The 27,975-nt window shown below is 39.0% G+C and overlaps 1 long non-coding RNA gene across 1 annotated transcript; it reads left to right on the forward strand.

Annotated features, from left to right (window-relative positions):
- The first annotated feature begins 5,817 nt into the window (after positions 1-5,817).
- Positions 5,818-27,975, forward strand: LOC122676391. The gene is made up of 3 exons (XR_006335577.1): positions 5,818-5,958; positions 25,372-25,375; positions 27,964-27,975. It is a non-coding gene; the product is annotated as an uncharacterized LOC122676391 (long non-coding RNA).

A 27,975-nucleotide genomic window follows, 5' to 3' on the forward strand; every position in this document is an offset into this window, starting at 1 on the left:
ACTCAGCAGTGGCCACAGGACTGGAAAAAATCAGTTTTCATTCCAATCCCAAAGAAAGGCAATGCCAAAGAATGCTCAAACTAACCACACAATTGCAGTCATCTCACACGCTAGCAGTTATTTTCCAAGCCAGGAAAATTTTCCAAGCCAAGAAAATTTTCCAAGCCAGGTTTCAACAGTATGTGGACCATGAACTTCCAGATGTTCAAGCTGGTTTTAGAAAAGGCAGAGGAACCAGAGATCAAATTGGCAACATCCGCTGAATCATAGAAAAAACAAGAGAGTTCCAGAAAAACATCTACTTTTACTTTATTGACTATGCCAAATCCTTTGACTATGTAGATCACAACAAACTGTGGAAAATTCTTAATGAGATGGGAATACTAGACCACTGGACCTGCCTCCTGAAAAATCTGTATGCAGGTCAAGAAGTAACAGTTAGAACTGGACATGGAACAACAGACTGGTTCCAAATAGGAAAAGGAGTATGTCAAGGCTGTATATTGTCACCCTGCTTATTTAACTTATATGCAGAGTACATCATGAGAAATGCTGGACCAAATGAAACACAAGCTGGAATCAAGATTGCCGGGAGAAATATCAATAACCTCAGATATGCAGATGACACCACCCTTATGGCAGAAAGTGAAGAAGAACTAAGGAGCCTCTTGATGACAGTGAAAGAGGAGAGTGAAAAAGTTGGCTTAAAGCTCAACATTCAGAAAACTAAGCTCATGGCATTCAGTCCCATCACTTCATGGCAAATAGATGGGGAAACAGTGGAAACAGTGACAGACTTTACTTTTGGGGGCTCCAAAATCACTGCAGGTGGTGACTGCAGCCATGAAATTAAAAGACGCTTGCTCCTTGGAAGAAAAGTTACAACCAACCTAGATAGCATATTAAAAAGCAGAGACATTAGATTGCCAACAAAGGTCCGTCTAGTCAAAGCTATGTTTTTTCCAGTAGTCATGTTATATATGGATGTGAGTTTGACTATAAAAAAGCTGAGCACTGAAGAATTGATGCTTTTGAACTGTGGTGTTGGAGAAGACTCTTGAGAGTCCCTCAGACTACAAGGAGATCCAACCAGTCAATCCTAAAAGAAATCAGTCCTGAATATTCATTGGAAGGGCTGATGCTGAAGCTGAAACTCCAATACTTTGGCCACCTGATGCGTAGAACTGACTCATTGGAAAAGACCCTGATGCTGGGAAAGATTGAAGGCAAGAGTAGAAGGGGATGACACAAGATGAGATGGTTGGATGGCATCACCGACTAGACGGAAGTGAGTTTGAGTAAGCTCTGGGAGTTGGTGGTGGACAGGGAAGCCTGGAGTGCTTCAGTCCATGGGGTCGCAAAGAGTAGGACATGACTGAGTGACTGAACTGTCTAACCAAACTGAAGTAGATGAATGTCCGGTAAGTGGGTGGGTGCTGAGGGGGTGACAGGAAGACTCATGAACCTATTTATATTTCGGGGGAAGCGAGTCTTGTCTTTCTCATGCCACTAAGATTCTCTTATCCTGTGTATGTTTATCCTATCCTGAAAAGAGACCTACATTTAAACTTCAACAATATTTTTCCTTCTCTGGATAAGATTTACTTGAATAAAGTACCAAGTATTTGAAAGGAAAATAAATTCTGTTTTCTTCTGAGTATCATTATGGATTCATGACTTTTTACAGTCTTTTTTAAAATTAAGTGTAATCCTGATTTCCTTTTTGAAGCAAAACCTGTTACATTTTTAACCTGTGTGGACTCTTTAAACTGGCTTCCATGTCCTCTCAATGTTTTAAAAAGCACCTTTGCCTCCTGGAAAATTCCAGGTTCATCTTTAAAAATATTTTCTAATTAACTTGAATATACCATGTAATATGTTGTTTTACCACAATATTATTAAAAGTTTATAAGCTTTAATTTTTAAAAAGTCTTATTTAAGTATGTCCTAATTTCCTATTCACCTTACATTATTTTACCGTTCCATTTTGGGTTTTAAAAAGAGCCTGTGTAATACTCATGGTCGCTTCTCCTCCAAGAAGCTTCATGGGGCTTCCCAGTTAGGCGTCTACAGCAGCATTCCAAGAGGTCAGGTCTCAGTACACAAGTGTGTAATGAACCTCTTCCAGTCTTATACTGCATTATACTTTCTGTCACCAAATCAAATCCCAAGGCCAAGCCCAAAGTCAACATGGGAGGGGGTCTTCACAAGGGCATGGATATGGGTGGGGAAACTTGGTCTTCAGGGTATTAATGATACAGTCTATCCTAGTCTTGTGTGAATATTATCTTGAAGTATAAATCCTACCACTCATGGATGTATCAGACAGATGAACTAATATTGATACAGAATTTTATATTAGATTTGGTCTAAAAAAATGTCAAAGTGTTAGTTGCTCAGTCATGTCTGACTCTTTGTGACCCCCTGGACTGTAGCCTGCCAGGCTCCTCTGTCCATGGAATTCCTAAGCAAAAATACTGAAGTAGGTAGCCATTCCCTTCTCTAGGGAATCTTCCCAACCCAGGGATTGATCCCGAGTCTCCTGAATTACAGGCAGATTCTTTACTGTCTGAGCTACCAGGGAAGCCCCAAATAACTCCTTAACTATAGATGTTTTTTATATACAAATATGTATTTCCTAGTGTCATTTTAAATCTTTTATCTATGGCAGTTCAATGTTACCTTTAAACAGTCTTTGAATATGTATATATATGTGTGTGTGTGTACATACATGTGTATATATATATATACACACATGTATATATATTTCATCTACAGTCCCAAAAGCCAGTTAAGAATTTTAAAAGCAATGTAATATTAAAATACAATAAAATTAATATTGTAATTAAAAATTATCACAAATACCACAATTTAAAACAATTTAAAAAAATGCTTTCTGTGGATTTGTATTTTATATTTTTCATCTAGGACTTATAAGAAATAATTTAATATTGTTAAAATGACCATGCTGCCCACAGTAATCTGTAGTTTCAATACAATCCCTATGGTAACGCCCAATGGCATGTTTCACAAAAGTAGATGAAATAATTCTAAAATTTGTATGAAAACACAAAAGATATGAATAACCAAAACATTCTTGAGAAAGAAGAACAAAGTTGGAGGTATCACACACCTTCATTTTAAACTATACTACAAAGCTTCAGTAATCAAAAACAGTGTGGTCCAAGCACAAAAACAGACACATAGATCAATGGAACAGAATAGAGAGCCTGGAAATGAATCCACAATTATATGGTCAACTAATCTATGACAAAGGAGGCAAAAATATATGAAAAGAAAAAGACAGCTTCCTCAAGAAATGATGTTGGGAATACAGGACAGCTACATGCTAAAGAATCAAACTGGACTACTTTACCACACCATATATAAAAATAAACTTGAAATGGATTAAAGACCTGAATATAAGATCTGAAACCATCAAACTCCTAGAAGAAAACATAGGCAGTTTGATCTTTTAAATGGGTCTTAGAAATTTTATTTTTTGACATGTTTTGTCAGAGAGGAGAAACAAAAGAAAAACAAATGGGACTACATCAAACTAGAAAAGCTTTTGCACAGTGAAGGAAACTATCAACAAAACAAAAAGACAGCTTACTGAATGGGAGAAGATATTTGCAAGTGATATATCTGAAAAGAGGTTAATATCCAAAATATATAAAGAGCTCATACAACTCAACTTCAAGAACACAAACAATCTTTTTAAAGAATGGGCATGCATCCATGCTAAATCACTTCAGTTGTGTCACTCTTTGTGACCCTATGGACTGTAGCCTGCCATGCTTCTCTGTCCATGGGGATTCTCCAGGCAAGAATATTGGAGTTGGTTGCCATGCCCTCCTCCAGGGGATCTTCCTAACCCAGGGATCAAACCGATGTCTCTTAAGTCTCCCGCACTGGCAGGCAGATTCTTTACCACTAGCTCCACCTGGGAAGCCCTGAATAGACATTTTCCAAAGAAGACATACAGATGGTCAACATGAGAAGATACTCAACATCACCAATCATCAGGGAAATGCAAGTCAAAACCAGAATAAGATGTCACATCACACTTGTCAGAACGGCTGTTATCTAAAAGACAACAAACAAGTATTGTTGAGGATGTGAAAAAAGAACCCTCATGCACTGTTGATGGGAATGTAAATTGGTACAGCCCCTCTGGAAATCAGTATGGAATTTTCCCCAAAAAATAAAAAAATAGAACTATCATACAATCTAGTAATTTTACTTCTGGGTATTTTTCCAAAGAAAGCAAACAAACAAACCAAAAAAACCCCACTAATTTGAAAAGATATATGCATCCCTATATTGATTGCAGCATTATTCACAATAGCCAAGATATGAAAGCAACTTAAATGTCCATTGACAGATGATGTGCATCTGTCTATCTGTCTATGTGCATGTATATCTATTTTATATCATGTTGCTTGTTATTGTTTGGTCGCTAAGTTGACCCCATGGATTGCAGCACAACAGGTCTCCCTGTCCTTCACTATCTCCCAGAGTTTGCTCAAATTCATGTCAGTAGAGTCAGTGATATCTGACCATCTCATCCTCTGCCATCCTTTTCTCCATTTGCTCTCAATGTTTCGCAGCATCAGAGTCTTTTCCAATGAGTTGGCTCTTTGCATTAGGTGGCCAAAGTATTGAAGCTTCAATTTCAACATCAGTCCTTTCAATGAGTATTCAGGGTTGATTTCCTTTAGAATTGACTGATTTGATCTCCTTGTAGTCCAAGGGACTCTCAAGAGTCTTCTCTAGCACCCAATTAAAAACCATCAATTCTTCGGCACTTAGACTTTTTTAGGTGCAACTCTCTCATCTGTACATGACTACTGGGAAAACTATAGCTTTGACCACACAGACCTTAGTCAGCAAAGTGATGTCTCTGCTTTTTAATAGGCTGTCTAGGTTGGTCACAGCTTTTCTGCCAAGGAGCAAGCATCTTTTAATTTCATGGCTGCAGTCACCGTCAGCAGTGATTTGGAGCCAAAGAAAATAAAATCTGCCACTGCATCCTCTTTTTCCCCATCTATTTTCCATAAAGTGATGGGACCAGATGCCATGATCTTTGTTATTTAAATGTTGAGTTTTAAGCCAGCTTTTTCACTTTCCTCTTTCACTGTCATCAAGAGGCTCTTAAGTTCCTCTTCACTTCCTGCTATTAGAGCAGTATCATCTGAAAATCTGAGGTTGTTGATGTTTCTCCCAGCAGTCTTGATTCCAGACTGTGATTCATCCAACCCGGCATTTCACGTGATGTACTCTGCATATAAGTTAAATAAGCAGTGTTGTACTCCTTTCTCAATTTTGAACCAGTCCATTGTTCCATGTAGGGCACGAACTATTGCTTCTTGACCCGCATACAGGTTTCTCAGGAGACATGTAAGGTGGTCTGGTATTCCCATCTCTTTAAGAGTTTTCCACATGGTTGTTGTGATCCACACAAAGGCTCTAGCATAGTCAATGAAGCAGAAATAGATGTTTTTCTGGAATTCCCTTGCTTTCCCTATGATCCAACAAAAGTTGATAATTTGATCTCTGATTTCTCTGTCTTTTCTAAATCCAGCTTATACAACTGGAAGTTCTGGGTTCATGTACTATTGAAGCCTAGCTTGGGGGATTTTGAGCATTACCATACTACCATAAGAAATGAGCACAACGGTATGGTAGTTTGAACATGTTTTGGCATTGCCCTTCTTTGGGATTGGAATGAAAACTGACCTTTTCCCGTCCTGTGGCCACTGCTGAGTTTTCCAAATTTGTGACATATGAGTGCAGCACTTTAACAACATCATCTTTTAGGATTTTAAATAGCTCAGCAGGAATTCCATCACCTTCACTAGCTTTGTTCACAGTAATGCTTCCTAGGGCCCACTTGACTTTCCACTCCAGGATGTCATGTTCTATGTAAGTGACCATACCTTCATGGTTATCCAGGTATTCCCAATTTTTATTTTGTAGTTCTATGGTTTCCCTTCAGATGTGAACCATAAAGTCACTTAAAAAAAAAAAAAAGAAGTTCATTAAAAATTTTACCAATAGATTTTCTTTACTATTTCACTTATTAAGTAAGAAAATTTCCACAGTAAGAAATATTAGTGCTCCTAGATTCATTATGTCATATATTTCATTACTTTTGAACTTAAACATTTAATATGAAAGCTCTAAAACTTGAAATTAAAATTTATATCAAAACAAAATCCCCAAAACTCTGAGTTTGCCTCTCTACCAAAAAAGATAAAAGAGTAGCTTTACTCCTTATCAGCCCAGAAACCAAGGTCTTTGGAATAAAGATACAAAAAAGTGAAAGTGTTAGTCACTCAGTCATGTCCGACTCTTTGTGACCCCATGGACTTTAGCCTGCCAGACTCCTCCGTCCATGGGATTTCCCAGGCAAGAATACTAGATCGGGTTGCCATTTTCTTCTCCAGGGGATCTTTCCAGTCCAGGGATTGAACCCTGGTTTCCTGCATTGAGGGCAGATTCTTTACCATCTGAGCCACCAGGCCCATAAAGATGCAAAGTGACACTTTTTTTTCCTCACTTAAGAGTGTGGTGCACTGGGAAGACCCAGAGGAATCGGGTGGAGAGGGAGGTGGGAGGGGGGATCGGGATTGGGAATACATGTAAATCCATGGCTGATTCATATTAATGTATGACAAAACCCACTGGAAAAAAATAATAATAATAAAAAAATAAATAAATAAAATATAATAATTAAAAAAAAAAAAAGAGTGTGGTATGGAGGAACTGTGTGTTTGTTACCAGATGTGTAGCTATGTGTGTGCACCTGTGGATACACAAGCATTTTTTTTAAAAGTTAATTTATTTATTTTAATTAGAGTATATTTACTTTACAACATTGTGATGATTTTTGCCATACATCAACATGAATTGCCTTAGGTATACATGTGTCCTCCCACCCCCATCCTGATGCCTCCCACTCCCTCCCCACCCAATCTCTTTAAGTTGTCCCAGAACTTTGGCTTTGGGTGCCCTGCTTCATGCATCTAACTCCCACTGGTCATCTATTTTACATAAGGTAACGTATATTTTTTGATGCTATTCTCTCAAATCATCCCACCCTCGCCTTCTTCCACTGGGTCCGAAAGTCTGTTCTTTACGTCTGAGTCTCCTTTGCTGCCCTGACAAGCATTTTATAATTATTTCATTACAACAATTTATGTCTGGTTGCTGCCATTGTTTTGGAACTTAAAAGTTCACTCTTTTGCTCCTGTGGGGTTATGCTGAAATACAAAATTAGTAGTTAAAACAACTTAATTCATACCACTTTAGGATTATTGATTTTTTACAATTTAATCACAATACCAATAAAAGTTACATCTTTAGATTTGTGCACAAAACACAAAATATGCTTATGCATATTCATTCTTGCAAACAGACATTTTAAAATAATTTGTTTTTACACCTTTTAACCAAAGAAGATTTAAGTTTTCAATTAAGGGTTTTTATTTGGCTGCTTGTGAGAAACCTTTTCTAAACAATCATTTTTGAGATCTTGCAACTCTTAAAAACCTCTTAAATACTCAATTAGCTTGCAGAAAATTTGCATGAATAACATGGCTTTAGGTCATGCTCTTTCAATTCCTTGTCTTTAAAAGCAAACAACTTATTAACCTATATTAAAAGTTCCCCATAAATAAAATTTTTAAAGAATCTCTCCTTATTTTGAATGATAAAATCTGTAATAATTTCTATCTCTTTGTCACTCTCTTGTCTTTTTGTCAGTGGGGTATAAGAAGCAGGTTGGGCTGACTTACCCAGTTTTGCTGAAGAACTTTGACCTGGCCATTTTAGTCTTGAAGTCTCCCCAGCTGAGAATTCGATGAGTACTTCACTGTTTTCCCATACATTAAAAAGTCCCGCTGAATGGGCTTTAGGGGAGTGTCCAGCTCCCCTAAGTTTCAAGTACATCCCAAAGATAGCAACATCTTGTCACAAATTACCTACAGTATACCAATTTCCAAATGCACGAATCAAGAACATTTATGTATACATTTATGTATACATTTAATATTTTAATGAGCATGTCCTTGGAACTGCCCTTTGTCTCAGTTCTCATAAGAAAAAAACATACCCCTGGACTATTCAGCCTTGGTTTACCCAGGGTATTTCCTTGATTCACACAGAGGAGCAGAACACTAAAAGTGAGTCTGTGATCTGTTGGTAAAAAGGCATGATCCCAGACCAGAGTTGGTTCTCAGGCTGCTCTCCAGGGAGGGATCCCAAGAATGATTTCAGAGGCTTTTGATGCCAACATGGGTTATGCATCCAACTATCCATCTATTAAGCAAAGTAACTCCAATCAGGGGACCATAAATTATTGAACTGTACCAGACTTCCCACATTTGTTAAGATCTGTTGCTGGGTAGTAATTTAATTTGGCCAACACTTCAACAATTGCTGGGGAGGGAATGGAAAAGATTAGAATTGAGAAATCTGTGTAAGCAAGATTGTCTCTTACTCCTAGAGGCAAGACAGTCATGTTTGTACAGTGAAAAAGTCACATAAAAGGAATAGTTATGACATTCTCCCACTTCAATCTTTTAAGTAAGCATGAAATAATCTGAAGCTTACAAGAATCACAAGCATTGTCATTAAGCAGCTACATCTGTTAGAAATCCCTCATGTTCCTTGCACAAGTCTTTAAAAGACCTAAAGTAGACCTAGCATAAGTTCAGCTTACACAAATTTAGCTACAGTTTGTTTGGAAGAGAAAGATTCCACACAAATAAAAAATATATGTGGTAGAGCAAGAAAAGTTTTGGGGAGTCTTTTTTTTTAAAAAAAAACTCCCCATAATAGACTTATACCTGCTATAGTAAATTCTGTTACTGTCTTAGATTTCTTTCTTACACATTGAGCCAACTTTCTAAATATCTTTTATTCACTACGTACTATTTGAGAGATTGGAAGAATATACAAGGCATATATGTAAGTTGTGAAGCACAATAATAAAACGAGTGCCCATGGAACCACCAACCAACCTAAAAAGTGAGCATCACTGAGATCTCCCATTGGACCCCTTTTTGGAAGAATATACAAGGCATATATGTAAGTTGTGAAGCACAATAATAAAACGAGTGCCCAAGGAACCACCAACCAACCTAAAAAGTGAGCATCACTGAGATCTCCCATTGGACCCCTTTTTGGAAGAATATACAAGGCATATATGTAAGTTGTGAAGCACAATAATAAAACGAGTGCCCATGGAACCACCAACCAACCTAAAAAGTGAGAGCATCACTGAGATCTCCCATTGGACCCCTTTTTGGAAGAATATACAAGGCATATATGTAAGTTGTGAAGCACAATAATAAAACGAGTGCCCGTGGAACCACCAACCAACCTAAAAAGTGAGCATCGCTGAGATCTCCCATTGGGCCCCTTTTTGGAAGAATATACAAGGCATATATGTAAGTTGTGAAGCACAATAATAAAACGAGTGCCCGTGGAACCACCAACCAACCTAAAAAGTGAGCATCGCTGAGATCTCCCATTGGGCCCCTTTTTGGAAGAATATACAAGGCATATATGTAAGTTGTGAAGCACAATAATAAAACGAGTGCCCGTGGAACCACCAACCAACCTAAAAAGTGAGCATCGCTGAGATCTCCCATTGGGCCCCTTTCGTCTGTCATGCTTCTGCCTCCCCGCTCTAGGTAATTACTATTTCAGGCGGTTGTTTTTTTTTTTTCATTCTTCTCTTATCTTTATAATGCTGTCAAATATGTATGTGTGTGTGTGTGTGTTGGGATAAACTACTTCATTATGTTCGATTTTAAAGTTTATGTACATTTTCTGAGTTGGTTTTTATACTCTTTGTAGACTTACTTTTGAGGAGTTCAACTATGCTATTGCATATAGCTGCAATGGATTTGTTTTTCACTGTTGTGCAGTATTTTATTATGTGACCATGCCGTGTTTTATTTATCCATTTTCCTGTCAATGAACATTTGAATTATTTCCATGTTTTTTCCCTTATTATCACACTTAGCCATATACAATCTCTGATAGACCTGTGCATTTCTTTGTGGTGCATGTAGACTTTACCAGGTTATGGCAAATTGTTTTTGTTTTGTGTACTTTGTCTCTGTTTGTCTGTTTTTAAGGCTGTACTGTGTGGCTCCTGGAATCTTAGGTCCCAGATCAGGAATTGAACCCAGGCCCTGGGCAGTGAGAGCATGGAGTCCTAACCATTAGATGACCAAGGATTTCCCTTTTCCAAAGTGTTTATACCAGTTTACACTAACACAATATATAAGAATTCCTGGTTCTTTTCATCCTCACCAACACTTGATATTGTCAAATTTCTTTATTTAATTTTTCCCAAACTAGAAATATAAAACAACAACTTGCTGTGGTTTTAATTTGTATTTTCCGAATGACTAATAATTCTGAGCATCTTTTCATGTGCTACTGTATATTTTCTTTATTGACATTTCTGTTCAAGCCTTGTACCTATTTTTTTTAAACTGGGCTGTTTTTCTTCCTCCTGTTGTATTTTGACTGCTTTTTGTATTTTGGATACAATTCTTCATTAGATATGTTTTGCAAATATTTGCTCTATCCTGTGGCTTCCTTTTTTATTTCCTTAACAATGTTTTTTGAAAAACAAAAATTTTTAATACTGATGAATTCCAATTTATCATTTTTTTTTTCCTGTATGGGTTATACTTTCAGTGTTGTATCTGAAACATCTTTGTTTAACCTAAGGTCAAAATTATTTTTGCCCTATATTTTCTTCTAGAAATTTTATAATTTTAGCTCTTATATTTAGTTCTCTTCTGTTTTAAGTTAATTTCTGTATGTAGTATAAGATAAGGGTTCAAGGTTTTCCAATTTTGCATGTATAGATAGTCTAGCACCATGTTTTCAAAAGGCCAACTTTTCTCTTTTGAATTACCTTGGTATCTTGATTAAAAATCAATTACTCATATAGAATCATCCCTTGGTATCTACAGGGAGTTTGTTCCAGGACCCCAGTGGATATCTAAATCCTCAGATGCTCAAGTCCCTTATATAAAATCATGTAGTATTTCATATAATCTAACACACATCCTTCCATACACTTTAAATCTAGTATAAATAAATCTATATACTTTTTTATCTCTAGATTACTTATATATACCTAGTACAATGTAAATATTATGTAAATATCTATAAGACTTACCCTTTCACTCTCTTTATTTTTATTTTTTTAATAAAACAGGTCTAAGTCCTTAAGGGTGGACCTAGAGGGTACCATGCTAAGTCAGATAAAGACAAATACAGTATGGTTTTACTTGTATGTGGACTTAAGAAACAAAACAAATGAACAAACATAGCAAAACAGAAACAGAGTTATAGGTACAGAGGACAAATAGGTGGCTGCCAGAAGGGAGGTAAGTGGGAGAAGGAAAGAAATAAGTGAAGAGGATTAACAGGTACAAACCTCCAGCTGCAAAATAAATGAGTCATGGATATGCAATGTATAGAGTGGGGAACATCATCAATAACTGTGTAATATCTTTGTATGGTAACTAGATTTATGGTGACATTTTGAAGTGCATAGAAATATCGAACCACTATTTGTGTAACAGAAACTAACATAGTGTTGTAGGTCAATTATACTTCAAAAACAAGCAAACAAACAAATGCATAGGAAAAAAAATCAGATCTGTGGTTACCAGAGGCAGAGGGTAGGGAGAGGAGGAGTTGGATAAAAGTGATCAGGAGGCACAAACTTCCAGTTATAAATAAGTTCTACGAATGTAATGTACAACATTGATAAATATAATTAACCCCACTCTATGTTACATAAGAACTTCCTTTGTGGCTCAGATGGTAAAGAATCTGCCCACAGTGCAGGTGACCTGGCTTCGATCCCTGGGTTGGGAAGATTCCCTGGAGAAAAGAATGGTTACTCACTCCAGTATTCTTGCCTGGGAAATCCTATGGACAGAAGAACCTGGTGGGCTACAGTCCATGGGGCTGCAAGAGTCCTTCATGACTTAGCAACTAAACAACAACAATAATGTTATATATGAAAGTTGTTAAGAGAATAAATCCAAGGAGTTATCACAAGGAAAATTTTTTCTATTTTTAAATTTTGTATCTATATGAGATTATGATATTCACTAGACTTATTATGATGTCCATGGGGTTTTCCAGGCAAGAATTAGTCCATTCTGTCTAATGATTTTTGAGAGGAGGAGGGATTTGCACAGAAATGAAGATTCTGGCCATAATGATGTGAGAGCTGGTCAATCACTAAAATTCTCAGGGGAGATTTTCTTTTTTTAAACTTCTCTGCAAGCCGAGGCCAAAACCTGTTTTCTTTGTTCCCTACCTTTGTGAGAACAATTTCTTCCTCTGGAAAGTGTGAAAGGTTTAGTCACTCAGTTGTATCTGACTCTTTGCCACCCCCTGGACTGTAGCCCGCCAGGCTCCTCTGTCCATGGAATTCTCCAGGCAAGAATACTGGAGTGGGTAACCATTCCCTTCTCCAGGGGATCTTGCAGACCTAGGGATTGAACCTGGGTATCCTACATTGCAGGCAGGTTCTTTATCGTCTGAGCCACCAGTGAAGCCCTAGCTTCCTCAGACTAGACTTTCCTGTGTCCTAGCTTTACCTAGCATGGTCTTTCTGCTACAGCCCTGCCCTGGGTAGGCCCAAGGCTTTATTCTCAGCTCCCTCCATACAGTGGTCCTCCTGTCCTTGGTTCTTGTGCAGTATGGCTATAGGATAACTGAAGCCATCATCATTCACACTCGCCACTTATTTCATCACCTTTCCTAACCCCATGCTCTTCTCCCTAGCCTTGAACTCCCATTTTGGGATTTTCCTAGTGGCCCAGTGGTTAAGAATCTGCCTTGCAATGCAGGGAATATGGGTTTGATGCCTGGTCTGAGAACAAAGATCCCACATGCAGCTGGGCAACCAAGCCCCTATGAGCCACGACTACTGACTCTGGGCTCTAGAGCTAGTGAGTTGCAACTACTAAACCCACACGTTGCAGCTACTGAAGCCAACACGCCTAGAGCCGATGCTCAGCAATTAGAGAAGCCACCACAAAGCCTGCACACTGCAGTGAGGAGTAGCCCCCACTCGCCCCAACTAAAGAAAGCCTGTATGCAGCAACAAAGAGCCCACATGCTGCAAGGAAGACTCAGCACAGCCAAAGCAAAACAAAAAAAAACACCAAACACCCCCCCCACCACCACCATTTCACCCCTGCTTTCATCAGATTTCCCTTTTCTTCCTATACTGAATCTTACCATGTAAAAGAGTGAGCGAGAGTGTGTACTAGTATGTTGAGAATTTTGGGGGGATATCCAGCAGAAGAATTTCAGGATCTCTAGTCTTCCATATTGTCAAAACAGTCACAAATATCTCTGGAATCTGTCCCTTTCTCTCTGTCTCCATGACTTTAGTTCAGTCTGTGCTATCTACCTGCCCACCTTTCTGCTAAGTTTCTCTTATTCAGTCTCCTTCCCACTCTGATCCAGCTTCTTCGTTGCCATCCAGTTGCCTTTCTAACACCCATATCTGTGCACAGTAATGTCATCACTCCTGTGTATGGCATGCAAGGTCCCCCATTATGTGGGTTTTTTCCTATTTCTCCAGTCAAATATCCCATCGATTACCAGTTTTCACCATATACTCCGAAAATAGCAAGCAATTTGCAGTTTCCCAATGGGCTATGCTTTTTCACAAGTCTATCTGATTTATTTATTTTTGGCTGTGCTGCGTCCTTGTTGCTGCAAATGGGCTTTCTGTAGTTGCAGTGAGCATGGGCTACTCTATAGTTGCAGTGTACGGGCTTCTCATGTCAGTGGCTTCTCTTGTTTTGGAGCTCAGGCTCTAGGGCATGAAGACTTCAATAATCGTGATTCCCAGGCTCTAGAGCAGGGGCTCAATAGTTATGGCTCACCGGCTTAGTTGCTCCGAGGCATGTGGGCTCTTCAAGGATCAGAGATCGAACCTGTGTCTCCAGCACTGGCAGGTGGATTCTTTACCAATGAGTCACCAGGTTGAAAAGCAGAGGCCTTACTCTGCCAACAAAGGTCCATATAGTCAAGGGTATGGTCTTCCCCGTGGTCACGTAAGGTTGTGAGAGCTGGGCTGTAAAGAAGGCAGAACGCCAAGAACTGATGCCTTCAAACTGTGGTGCTGGAGAAGATCCTGAAAGTCCCTTGGAGAGCAAGGAGATCAAACCAGTCAATCTTAAGAGAGATCAACCTTGAATATTCACTGGAAGGACTGATGCTGAAGCTGAAGATCTAGTAACTGGTCATCTGATGTGAACAGATGACTCATTGGAAAAGTCCCTGATGCTGGGAAAGATTGAGGGCAGAAGGAGGAGAGGGTGTCAGAGGATGAGATGGCTGGACAGCATCACTGATGCAATGAACATGAACTTGGGCAAACTCTGGGAGGTGGTAAGGGACAGGGAGGCCTGACATGCTGCAGTCCATGGGGTTGCAAAGAGTCGGACATGACTGGGCAACTGAACAACAACAACAGGGAAACCTCTTACAATCTTTTTTCCATGTCAATTCCTTTGTTCTGATACTCTTCTTTGGCTTCTTCCCCCGACCCCCACAACCCCCTCTCCCCCTGTAAACCTTGAAAACTCCTTCTTAACTTTAACACCCAGGTCAATCTTCTTGATAAACCCTTCTTGGTTTTTTCCCTCTCCTGAGCACAATTCATCCAGCCTCAATTGCTGGCTATGTTCCAGGTCGTGTGCTGGCCCAGGGGTTACAAAGCAAATAATCACATCTCACCCTCAAAGAACTCATATTCCAGTTCAGGGACTCACTGAAGAATGTGATTAATCATGCCCTTGCATATTGTACTTAATACTATTATAGTGCTTTATACCGGATGTGGATTTCTTTGTATACATGGGTATCTGATGTTTTTATTTCCATTCCAAATTATCAAATTTTATTCTGGTTTTATATAAAAGGGGGGAAAGAAATGCTTACAAATCTGTCTCATCCAAGTGCTCGGGCCTGGTGCACTGGGAAGACCCAGAGGGATCGGGTAGAGAGGGAGGTGGGAGGGGGGGATCGGGATGGGGAATACATGTAAATCCATGGCTGATTCATGTCAATGTATGACAAAACCCACTATGATATTGTAAAGTAATTAGCCTCCAACTAATAAAAATAAATGAAAAAAAAATCTGTCTCATCTACTAGTCTATGGGCTCTTTTAGAAAATGAATCCTATATGATTTGTCTGTGTGAAACAGTAGGCACTTAATAAGTGAATGGACAAATGAATACATACCTGTTCTGACATTCTGTAGTTCAAAGGTTATGTCTGTAGACTCTCACTCAGAACTAACAGCTTTCTCATCTTTTTTTCTGATTTTCCTTCATCCTTGCCTTTTAGCACTTAACATTTGATCATATGTATTTTTATATCGGGGTTTCCCTGGTAGTTCAGCAGTAAAGAATCTGCCTGCCTATTCAGGAGACACAGGTTTCCCGGGTTGGGAAGTTCCCCTGTAGAAGGAAATGGCAACCCACTCCAGTATTCTTGCCTGGAATATCCCATGGACAGAGGAGACTGGAAGGCTAAGGTCCATGGGGTCACAAAAGGGTTGGACATGATATAGTGACTAAACAACAACAACAACAACAAATTTTTATATTACTCTCTATTGAGACAATTTTTAAAAACTCATTCTCTCCATGTCTAGTGCCTTCCTTAAAGTGTTCAATGAAAGTGGAATTGAAGTTTTATGCTATAGATCATAAAGACAGGCCTGTTGAGCTAGTCTTAGAAATAATTACTTAAATCACTCAGAGTTAAAATAACTTAAAATTTAAAACTTAAGTAGTTAAAAAACAGAGTCTTCCAGTTAAAAGGGGTCCTGTGCACGAATAGTTGGCCGGCTAACTAGTTAACTAACTAAAAGTTAAAAAGAACTTTTAACATTTGAACTTTTTAACTAACTGAAGTTTCATCCATCTGAAGGAACAAGCCATGTCATGAACTGAATAGAGACATTAAGGCTACCCGAGCGTGCCTTTAAGTTTCTCAGCAGTAGGTGGCGCTCACATCACAGAGTTGAATGGTCTTTAACCTGCTGGTTTCCCAAAATACTGACGACGAAAAAGTAGTTCCTTGCATTCATTATGTAAACTGAGGGCCCAGTATATAATTGTTATAAAGATAAAAAATAAACATTGTGTTAAAAATAAGTATTATTAATATTTTGCCCAGCTTCTGTTGGTTGGTCCTCTAGACACTCCAGGAAGTTTCTTTGCCCGAGTGGTTTAACAACAACAACAAAATCTGCTTAGAAGAGACAAAGGCATTAAAAGTGGCAGCTGAGCATGATGTGAAGTTATTTAATGAGTGAAAGTTTGGAATTAGGCAGATCTACAGTTATATACAAAACTAGCCAATCTGATCACATGGACCACAACCAGTCCATCCTAAAAGGAGATCAATCCTGGGTGTTCATTGGAAGGACTGATGTTGAAGCTGAAACTCCCAATACTTTGGCCACCTCATGTGAAGAGTTGACTCATTGGAAAAGACCCTGATGCTGGGAGGGATTGTGGGCAGGAGGAGAAGGGGACGACAGAAGATGAGATGGCTGGATGGCATCACCGACTCGATGGACATGGGTTTGAGTAAACTCCGGGAGTTGGTGATGGACAGAGAGGCCTAGTGTGCTGCGGTTCATGGGGTCGCAAAGAGTCGGACACGACTGAGCCACTGAACTGAACGGAACCGTTATATACAATAGGGGTATTAATACTACTTCACGCTATTTTTAAAGATAATGTTTGTTGAGTGTGTACTATGTACCAGGTACTAGGCTTCACTCTTTGTATGAATTATGTAATTTAATCATCACAACAATCCTGTGAGGTAGGGGCTTTGCCAGTTTAAAAACTAATTCTTCCTAACTCTGGTCCAAGACAGTGGAGTAGGTAGATCCTGAGTTCCCCTCTTCTCACAGGCACACCAGAGCAGCTACTGATCAGAAAGACCAGAATCCATAGAAAAGATCTACTAGTAAAAATATGAAGAAGGAACTGGAACAAGATGGATGGGGGTGGGGCAGAGTTGCAGTACAGTTAAGACCCATACCCCCAGGTGGGCAACTCACAAATGGGAGAACAGTTACAACTACAGAAATTCTCCCCAAGAAGTGAGGGGTCTGAGTATCACGTCAGGCTCCCCAGCCTGGGGTCCTGCACCAGGAAGATGAGTCCCCAGAATGTTTGGCTTTGAAGGCCAGCAGGGCTTACTTTTAGAAGACTTAGAGGACTAGGGGAGATAGAGACTATACTCCTAAAGAGCACACAAAATCTCTCACACTTCTGGGGCTCAAGACAGTAGTAATTCTTTAGGGAAAGAAGCCTGGGTCAGACCTACCTGATGATCTTAAAGAGTTTCCCAGAGAGGCTGGAGACAACTGGAGTCACCCTAGGGACACAGCCCAGTGCAAAATGAAAAGACTGCCTACTGAATGGGGGCTTCCCTGGTAGCTCAGCTGGTAAAGAAAACCTGCAATGTGGGAGACCTGGGTTCGATCCCTGGGTTGGGAAGATCCCCTGGAGAAAGGAATGGTTACCCACTCCAGTATTCTGGCCTGGAGAATTCCAGGGACAGAGGAGCCTGGCAGGCTATAGTCCATGGGGTTGCAAAGAGTCAGACATGACTGAGCAACTTTCACTTTCACTGAAGGGAGAAAATATTTGCAAACAATGTGACTGACAGGGCTTAGTTTCCAAAATATACCACAGCTCATATAGCTCAGTATCAGAAAACAAACAACTCAATCAAAAAATGGGCAGAAAGCTTAATAGACTTTTTTTTTAAAAGAAGACATGGGCTTCCCAGGTGTTGCTTGTGGTAAAGGATCCACCTGCCAATGCAGGAGATGCAGGTTCGGTCCCTGGGTTGGGAAGATCCTCTGGAGGAGGAAATGGCAACCCATTCCAGTATGCTTGCCTGGAAAACTCCCTGGACAGAGGAGTCTGGCAGGCTATAGTCCATAAGACTGCAAGAGTCAGACATGACTAAGTGACAGACACCCACCCACACACACACACACACAGACACACACAAAAGACATAGAGGTGGCCCACAGGCACATGAAAAAGTGCTCAACATCTCTAATTATTAGAGAAATGCAAATCAAAACTACAGTGAGGTATCACCTCACACTGATCAGAATGGCCATCATCAAAAAGTCTACAAACAATAAATGCTGGAGAGGGTATGGAGAGAAGAGAGCCCTTCTACTCTGTTGGTGGAAAGGTAAATTGCTGCAGCCACTATGGAATAGAGTATTTTAGTTTCTTTAAAAAACTAAAAATAGGATTACCATATGATCCAGCAATCTCACTCCTGAGATTATATTTGGAAAAGATGAAAACCCTAATTTGAAGAGATACATGCACCCCAATGTTCATAACAGCACTATTTATAATAGCTTAGACACGGACGCAAACTTAATGTCCATTGACAGATGGATAGACAGAATATGGATAGACATGAAAATTACTTAGCTATAAAAAGATAGAATATGATATATATATATATGGTGTGTACATATATATATATATATATATATATATATATAAAATGAAATTTTACTCAGGCTTAAAAAGAATGAAATATTGCCATTTGCAACAACACGGGTGGACCTATGGATTATCATAGTGAAGTAAAGACAAAGACAAATATCATTTGATATCACTTATATGTAAAAGAGGAGAGTGGAAAAGTTGGCTTAAAGCTCAACATGCAGACAACTAAGATCATGGCATCTGGTCCCATCACTTCATGGAAAATAGATGGGGAAACAGTGGAAACAGTGTCAGACTTTATTTTTTTGGGCTCCAAAATCACTGCAGATGGTGACTGCAGCCATGAAATTAAAAGATGCTTACTCCTTGGAAGGAAAGTTATGACCAACCTAGAAAGCATATTAAAAAGCAGAGACATTACTTTGCCAACAAAGGTCTGTCTGGTCAAGGCTATGGTTTTTCCAGTGGTCATTTATGGATGTGAGAGTTGGACTGTAAAGAAAGCTGAGAGCCGAAAAATAGATGCTTTTGAGCTATGGTGTTGGAGAAGACTCTTGAGAGTCCCTTGGACTGTAAGGAAGATCCAACCAGTCCATCCTGAAGGAGATCAGTCCTGGGTGTTCATTGGAAGGACTGATGTTGAAGCTGAAACTCCCAATACTTTGGCCACCTCATGTGAAGAGTTGACTCATTAGAAAAGACCCTGATGCTGGGAGGGATTGTGGGCAGGAGGAGAAGGGGATGACAGAAGATGAGATGGCTGGATGGCATCACCGACTCGATGGACATGGGTTTGAGTAAACTCCGGGAGTTGGTGATGGACAGGGAAGCCTGGCGTGCTGCGATTCTTGGGGTTGCAAAGAGTCGGACACGACTGAGGCACTAAACTGAACTGAACTGATATGTGAAATCTAAAAAAAGATACAAATGAACTTAATTACAAAACAGAAATAGACTCACAGACATAGAAAACAAATTTATGGGGACTTGATGCGAAAAACTGACTCATTTGAAAAGACCCTGATGCTGTGAAGATTGAAGGCAGGAGGAGAAGGGGACAACAGAGGATGAGATGGTTGGATGGCATCACCGACTCAATGGACATAAGTTTGAGTAAACTCTGGGAGCTGGCGATGGACAGGGAGGCCTGGTGTGCTGCAATCCATGGAGTCGCAAAGAGTCGGACATGACTGAGCGACTGAACTGAACTGAACTGAAAGGTGAAAGGCAGAAAGAGATAAATTAAGAATTTGGGATTAACATATACACACTACTATATATAAAATAGATAAACATCAAGGACCTACTGTATAGCACAGGGAACTATATTCTATATCTTGTAATAATCTAAATGGAAAAGAATATGAGAAAATATATATTCAGTTTTATATATATGTATATACCTGAATCACTTTACTGTGTGCTTGAAACTAAGACAACACTATAACTAAACTTCAATTTTTAAGAAAGTGAAATACTATTTAGCCACAGAGAAGAATTAAATTTTGCCATTTGTGATAACGTGTATGGACATGAAGGGCATTATGCTTGATGAAATAAGTCAGACAGAGAAAACAAATGCTGTATGTGATCACTTATGTATGGACTCTAAAAAATGAAACAAATGAATACAACAAAACAGAAACGGACTCACAGATGCAGAGAACAAAGTAGTGCTTACCAGTTGAAAGAGGGAATGGGACAGGAGCAAGATGGGGGTAGGAGATTAGGAGGTACAAATTAATATATATATATACATATATATATATATATATGTATAAAATAAATATTCAAGGTGAAGAGTGTTGTTAGAATATGTGGGTACAATGAAGTGAACTAAAGTCAGTTAAGTTAGTTTTCTGCAGTGTTTCCACTGTTCTGGTAACAACAAAATACACATTCCTGTATGAGCTATGAAACATGAATGGGGTGATTTGAGTGATTTCACATATGAGTCTAATGCTCTTAAATTTGCATTTAAAACTGCCATTGCGCAATATAAAGATGAATGGTAGCATTCATGCTAATAATTTGAATTTTAAATTTTTCTTTACTTTGAACAACACGAAATAGCAAATTAAAAGTACTATGGTAAGTTGAGAGAGAGAGAGACCTTGGAAAAAAGGAAAAAAACATTACATTTTTAGGACTTTTAACAGCATATTATTCCTGCTTTTTGAACAAGGGGTCTTGCATTTTTATTTTGCATTGGGCCTTGCAAATTATGCGGCTGGCATTGTTCATAGCTTTGACTCAAATGTAACTTTTCTATAAGTCAATTTGAGTACTGACTCAGCCTCTATTCTGCCTAGTGTAAAAACTTGATTGCTCCCATATAGGAAAATTCAGTCCAGTTCAGTAATTTGTCATGTTATGTTCGAATCACGGTTAATTCTGAGTCCTACTCATCCCAAAATGGCCTCTTTTGTTCTGGGTTGATATCTAAGCATCGAGGAGAGCTTTCTGGTTCATTGTCATCCCTGGCCAGCACCTGCTGCTAATGTTGGTCTTGTCTCATCTTTTTTTATTTGTGTCTATATTTGCACTGCATTTGATGACATAATGACAAATAATTGAGGCTCTTTTCTAAGTTCTTGACTTGTTTCATTCATTTAATCTGCATAAAAATCCTATGAGGTAGAAAATATTATTACATTCATTTTGCAGGTGAGAAAACCAAGGTACAGAGGAGTTAGGCAAATTCTCCAAGGTCACACATCTTGGAAGTTGCAGATAGACTGGCTGTAGTACCTGCTGTCTTAATTATACACTAGACTACATCTCTCAGCCCGGTGTTCCCCCAAAGGTCCTACTTGGTCATGATAAATGTTTTTGGTTTTCCATTTGTTTTTTCTTAAAATAGTATTAAATTTGGCTAGATTTTTTTTTTTCCTTGTTCATTATCTATTTTATTTTTTTTTTCTTTTTTTTTTTAATTTTTTTATTAGTTGGAGGCTAATTACTTCACAACATTTCAGTGGGTTTTGTCATACATTGATATGAATCAGCCATAGATTTACACTTATTCCCCATCCCGATCCCCCCTCCCACCTCCCTCTCCACCCGATTCCTCTGGGTCTTCCCAGTGTACCAGGCCCGAGCACTTGTCTCATGCATCCCACCTGGGCTGGTGATCTGTTTCACCATAGATAGTATACATGCTGTTCTTTTGAAACATCCCACCCTCACCTTCTCCCACAGAGTTCAAAAGTCTGTTCTGTATTTCTGTGTCTCTTTTTCTGTTTTGCATATAGGGTTATCGTTACCATCTTTCTAAATTCCATATATATGTGTTAGTATGCTGTAATGTTCTTTATCTTTCTGGCTTACTTCACTCTGTATAAGGGGCTCCAGTTTCATCCATCTCATTAGGACTGGTTCAAATGAATTCCTTTTGACGGCTGAGTAATATTCCATGGTGTATATGTACCACAGCTTCCTTATCCATTCATCTGCTGATGGGCATCTAGGTTGCTTCCATGTCCTGGCTATTATAAACAGTGCTGCGATGAACATTGGGGTGCATGTGTCTCTTTCAGATCTGGTTTCCTCAGTGTGTATGCCCAGAAGTGGGATTGCTGGGTCATTTGGCAGTTCTATTTCCAGTTTTTTAAGGAATCTCCACACTGTTTTCCATAGTGGCTGTACTAGTTTGCATTCCCACCAACAGTGTAAGAGGGTTCCCTTTTCTCCACAGCCTCTCCAGCATTTATTGCTTGTAGACTTTTGGATAGCAGCCATCCTGACTGGTGTGTAATGGTACCTCATTGTGGTTTTGATTTGCATTTCTCTAATAATGAGTGATGTTGAGCAGCTTTTCATGTGTTTGTTAGCCATCTGTATGTCTTCTTTGGAGAAATGTCTGTTTAGTTCTTTGGCCCACTTTTTGATTGGGTCATTTATTTTTCTGGAATTGAGCTGCAGGAGTTGCTTGTATATTTTTGAGATTAATCCTTTGTCTGTTTCTTCATTTGCTATTATTTTCTCCCAATCTGACGGCTGTCTTTTCACCTTACTTATAGTTTCTTTTGTAGTGCAAAAGCTTTTAAGTTTCATTAGATCCCATTTGTTTATTTTTGCTTTTATTTCCAATATTCTGGGAGGTGGGTCATAGAGGATCTTGCTGTGATTTATTGACAAACCATTAGCAAGACTCATTAAGAAACAAAGAGAGAAGAACCAAATTAACAAAATTAGAAATGAAAATGGAGAGATCACAACAGACAACACTGAAATACAAAGGATCATAAGAGACTACTACCAGCAGCTCTATGCCAATAAAATGGACAACTTGGATGAAATGGACAAATTCTTAGAAAAGTATAACTTTCCAAAACTGAACCAGGAAGAAATAGAAGATCTTAACAGACCCATCACAGGCAAGGAAATCGAAACTGTAATCAAAAATCTTCCAGCAAACAAAAGCCCAGGACCAGATGGCTTCACAGCTGAATTCTACCAAAAATTTAGAGAAGAGCTAACACCTACCTTACTCAAACTCTTCCAGAAAATTGCAGAAGAAGGTAAACTTCCAAACTCATTCTATGAGGCCACCATCACCCTAATTCCAAAACCTGACAAAGATGCCACAAAAAAAGAAAACTACAGGCCAATATCACTGATGAACATAGATGCAAAAATCCTTAACAAAATTCTAGCAAACAGAATCCAACAACATATTAAAAAAATCATACACCACGATCAAGTGGGCTTTATCCCAGGAATGCAAGGATTCTTCAATATCCGCAAATCAATCAATGTAATACACCACATTAACAAATTGAAAGATAAAAACCATATGATTATCTCAATAGATGCAGAGAAAGCCTTTGACAAAATTCAACACTCATTTATGATTAAAACTCTCCAAAAAGCAGGAATAGAAGGAACATACCTCAACATAATAAAAGCTATATATGACAAACCCACAGCAAGCATCACCCTCAATGGTGAAAAATTGAAGGCATTTCCCCTGAAATCAGGAACAAGACAAGGGTGCCCACTCTCACCACTACTGTTCAACATAGTGTTGGAAGTTTTGGCCACAGCAATCAGAGCAGAAAAAGAAGTAAAAGGAATCCAGATAGGAAAAGAAGAAGTGAAACTCTCACTGTTTGCAGATGACATGATCCTCTATATAGAAAACCCTAAAGACTCTACGAGAAAATTACTAGAACTAATCAATGAATATAGTAAAGTTGCAGGATATAAAATTAACACACAGAAATCCCTTGCATTCCTATATACTAACAATGAAAAAACAGAAAGAGAAATTAAGGAAACAATACCATTCACCATTGCAACAAAAAGAATAAAATACTTAGGAGTATATCTACCTAAAGAAACAAAAGACCTATACATAGAAAACTATAAAACACTGATGAAAGAAATCAAAGAGGACACAAACAGATGGAGAAACATACCGTGTTCATGGATTGGAAGAATCAATATTGTCAAAATGGCTATTCTACCCAAAGCAATCTATAGATTCAATGCAATTCCTATCAAGCTACCAACGGTATTTTTCACAGAACTAGACCAAAGAATTTCACAATTTGTATGGAAATACAAATTTGGCTAGATTTTTTTAATTTAATTTTTTTAATTCATAAGAGAAATTGGCTTATGATTTTATTTTCTTCCTTATTTGGATATCAAAGTTGTGTGTGTGTGTGTGTGTGTGTGTGTGTGTGTGTGTGTGTGTGTGTTAGTCACTCAGGCATGTCCGACTCTTTGTGACCCCATGGACTGTGGCCTACCTGGTTCCTCTTTTCATGGAATTCTCCAGGCAAGAATATTGGAGTGGGTTGCCATTTCCTTCTCCAGGAGATCTTCCCAACCCAGGGATGGAACCCAGGTATCTTGCATTGCAGGCAGATTTTTTTCACCGTCTGAATCACCGGGGAAGCCCAATCAAAGTTATACTAGTCTCATAAAATAAATTGGGTGGCTTTCCCTATTTTTTATTCTCTGAAAATGTGTGAAACCTTATTTGTTCTGTGAAGTTTGGGAAGAGTTTATACATGAAACTGTCTGAGCTGGTGACTTTTTGTGTGGGGATAGGACTTCCCAGATGGCACTAGCGGTAAAGAACCCACCTGCAAATTCAGGAGATGTAAGAGATGCAGGTTCGATCCCTGGGTCGGGAATATCCCTGGAGAAGGAAATGGCAACCCACTCCAGTGTTCTTGACTGGAAAACTTCATGAACAGAGGAGCCTGGTGGGCTACACAGTCCATGGGGTCGCAAAGATTCAGGCTCGACTGAGGACACACACACACACACACACACACACACAGAGACTTTTATCAAACTAGCTTCTCTCCAGAAGACTCTCAACTAGATTTGAGTCTCATGCAGAAACACTGACTGACATCTGCCCCCGACTGCCCAAGGTGCAGACTGCAAGTGGCAGAGGTAATGGCTGTTAAGTTTAAACTGGGGCTGTTCATAATGTGCTTAATTTTCCTGGTTGTATGGGCACCTAACAGAAGCAGAAGATATTAAGAAGAGGTGGCAAGAATACGCAGAAGAACTGTACAAAAAAGATCTTCAAAACCCAGACAATCACGATGGTGTGATCACTCACCTAGAGCCAGACATCCTGGAATGTGAAGTCAAGTGGGCCTTAGGAAGCATCACTATGAACAAAGCTAGTGGAGGTGATGGAATTCCAGTTGAGCTATTTCAAATCCTGAAAGATGATGCTGTAAAAGTGCTGCACTCAACATATCAGCAAATTTGGAAAACTCAGCAGTGGCCATGGGACCAGAAAAGGTCAGTTTTCATTCCAGTCCCTAAGAAAGGCAATGCCAAAGAATGCTCAAACTATGGCACAACTGCACTCATGTCACACTCTAGGAAAGTAATGCTCAAAATTCTCCAAGCCAGGCTTCAACAATACGTGAAACATGAACTTCCAGATGTTCAAGCTGGTTTTAGAAAAGGCAGAAGAACCAGATATCAAATTGCCAACATCCACTGGATCATCAAAAAAGCAAGAGAGTTCCAGAAAAAACATCTATTTCTGCTTTATTGACTATGCCAAAGCCTTTGACTGTGTGGATCACAATAGACTGTGGAAAATTCTGAAAGAGATGGGAACAACAGACCACCTGACCTGCCTCTTGAGAAACCTGTATGCAGGTCAGGAAGCAACAGTTAGAACTGGACATGGAACAGCAGACTGGTTCCAAATGGGAAAAGGAGTAGTCAAGGCTGTATATTGTCACCCTGCTTATTTAACTTATATGCAGAGTACATCATGAGAAACGCTGGGCTGGAAGAAGCACAAGCTGGAATCAAGATTGCCCGGAGACATATCAATAACCTCAGAGATGCAGATGACACCACCCTTATGGCAGAAAGTAAAGAAGAACAAAGGAGTCTCTTGATGAAAGTGAAAGAGGAGAATGAAAAAGTTGGCTTAAAGCTCAACATTCAGAAAACTAAGATCATGGCATCTGGTCCCATCACTTCATGGCAAATAGATGGGGAAACAGTGGAAACAGTGGCTGACTTTATTTTTTGGGGACTCCAAAATCACTGCAGATGGTGACTGCAGCCATGAAATTAAAAGATGCTTACTCCTTGGAAGGAAAGTTTTGACAAAACTAGACAACATATTAAAAAGCAGAAACATTGTTTTGCCAACAAAGGCTATGGTTTTTCCGGTAGTCATGTATGAATGTGAGAGTTGGACTGTGAAAAAAGCTGAGCACTGAAAAATTGATGCTTTTGAACTGTGGTGTTGGAGAAGACTCTGGAGAGTCCCTTGGACTGCAAGGAGATCCAACCAGTCCATCCTGAAGATCAGTCCTGGGTGTTCATTGGAAGGACTGATGTTGGGCTGAAACTCCAATACTTTGGCCACCTGATGCAAAGAGCTGACTCATTTGAAAAGACCCTGATGCTGCAAAAGATTGAGGGTAGGAGAAGGGGATGACAGAGGATGAGATGGCTGGATGGCATCACCGACTCAATAGACATGAGTTTGGGTAAACTCCAGGAGTTGGTGATGGACAGGGAGGCTTGGCGTGCTGCAGTCCATGGGGTCGCAAAGAGTCAGACATGACTGAGCGACTGAACTGAATGGGAACCAGACCACTTCAGAATAGGCAAAGCCTGGCTCTCTGGTCTTCCTGAAGAATCAAGGAGGTACCTAATGTTTTAGTTGCTCTTTTCTGCTTCAGTTAGTTTGTGTAGATTCTCTTGTCTGCCACTAGGACTAACCTTTACACATAATATTAATAATTACACATAATATTAATACATGATCACTTTTTGTATATTCATACTCTGTTTATTTAGTACTAATTTTTTTTAGTCCACTTGAGTGATCACGTCTGATAGGAGTATATTAAAATATAACATGCAAAATACTGAAAGAGAAAATCAAAGTTGGAGGATTGACACTACCAGACTTTGAGATATTCCTATAAGGCTACAATAATCAGGTCAGTTGTGGTATTGGCAAAAGGTAAAAGAAAAAGCAAACAAATAGATCAATGGAACAGAATAAAGCCCCACAGATAGAGCTGGAAATATAGAACCCTTTAAATATGTAAACTGCTCTTTGACAAAGAACTAAAGGGGAAACAATTGAGCAAAGATAGTCTTTTCAGCAAACGAACATCCACATAAAACAAAAGAATCTAGACTCAGACCTCATTCTCTTCATAAGAATTAATTCAAGGTGGATCACAGACCTAAATGTAAAGTGCAAAACTGTGAAAAATCTTAAAAGATAACATAGGAGAAAACGTAGATGATCTGGGGTTTGATGATGATATTTTTGATGCAACATTAGGGGTGCAATCCATGAAAGAAAGATAGGCTGGACTTCATTAAAATTAAAATTTTCTCCTTCGTGAAAGACACTGCCAAAAGAATGAAAAGAAAAGGCACAGGCTGGGAGAAATTCTTTGTAAAATATACTCTGGTAAAGGACTGTTAACCAAAATATACAAGGAATTTTTAAAATTCAGCAACAAGAACACAAACAACTTGGCTTGAAAATGGGCCAAAGACCTTAACAAAGAAATAAAATTTATATTTTACTGAAGAAAATATAAGGATTGCAAGTAAGTATACGAAAAGATGGTCCGTATCATACATCATCAGGGAAGTGCAGATTAAAACAGAAAAGGGATATCATTACATATCTATTACAATGGCCCAAATCCAGAAAGCTGACCACACCAAAATGCTGATAAGGATGTGGAGTAACAGGAACTCTCATTCATTGCTGATAGGAGTGAAAAATGGTACAGCCAATTTGGAAGACAGTTGGTAGTTTTTTTTTATAAGCATACTCCTACCATAAAGTCCAACAGTCATATTCCTTACCAAAGCATTCACCCAAAGGAGTTAAAACCTTTT

The sequence above is a fragment of the Cervus elaphus genome, chromosome 20 (assembly GCF_910594005.1).
Source record: "Cervus elaphus chromosome 20, mCerEla1.1, whole genome shotgun sequence".
Taxonomy (NCBI): domain Eukaryota; kingdom Metazoa; phylum Chordata; class Mammalia; order Artiodactyla; family Cervidae; genus Cervus; species Cervus elaphus.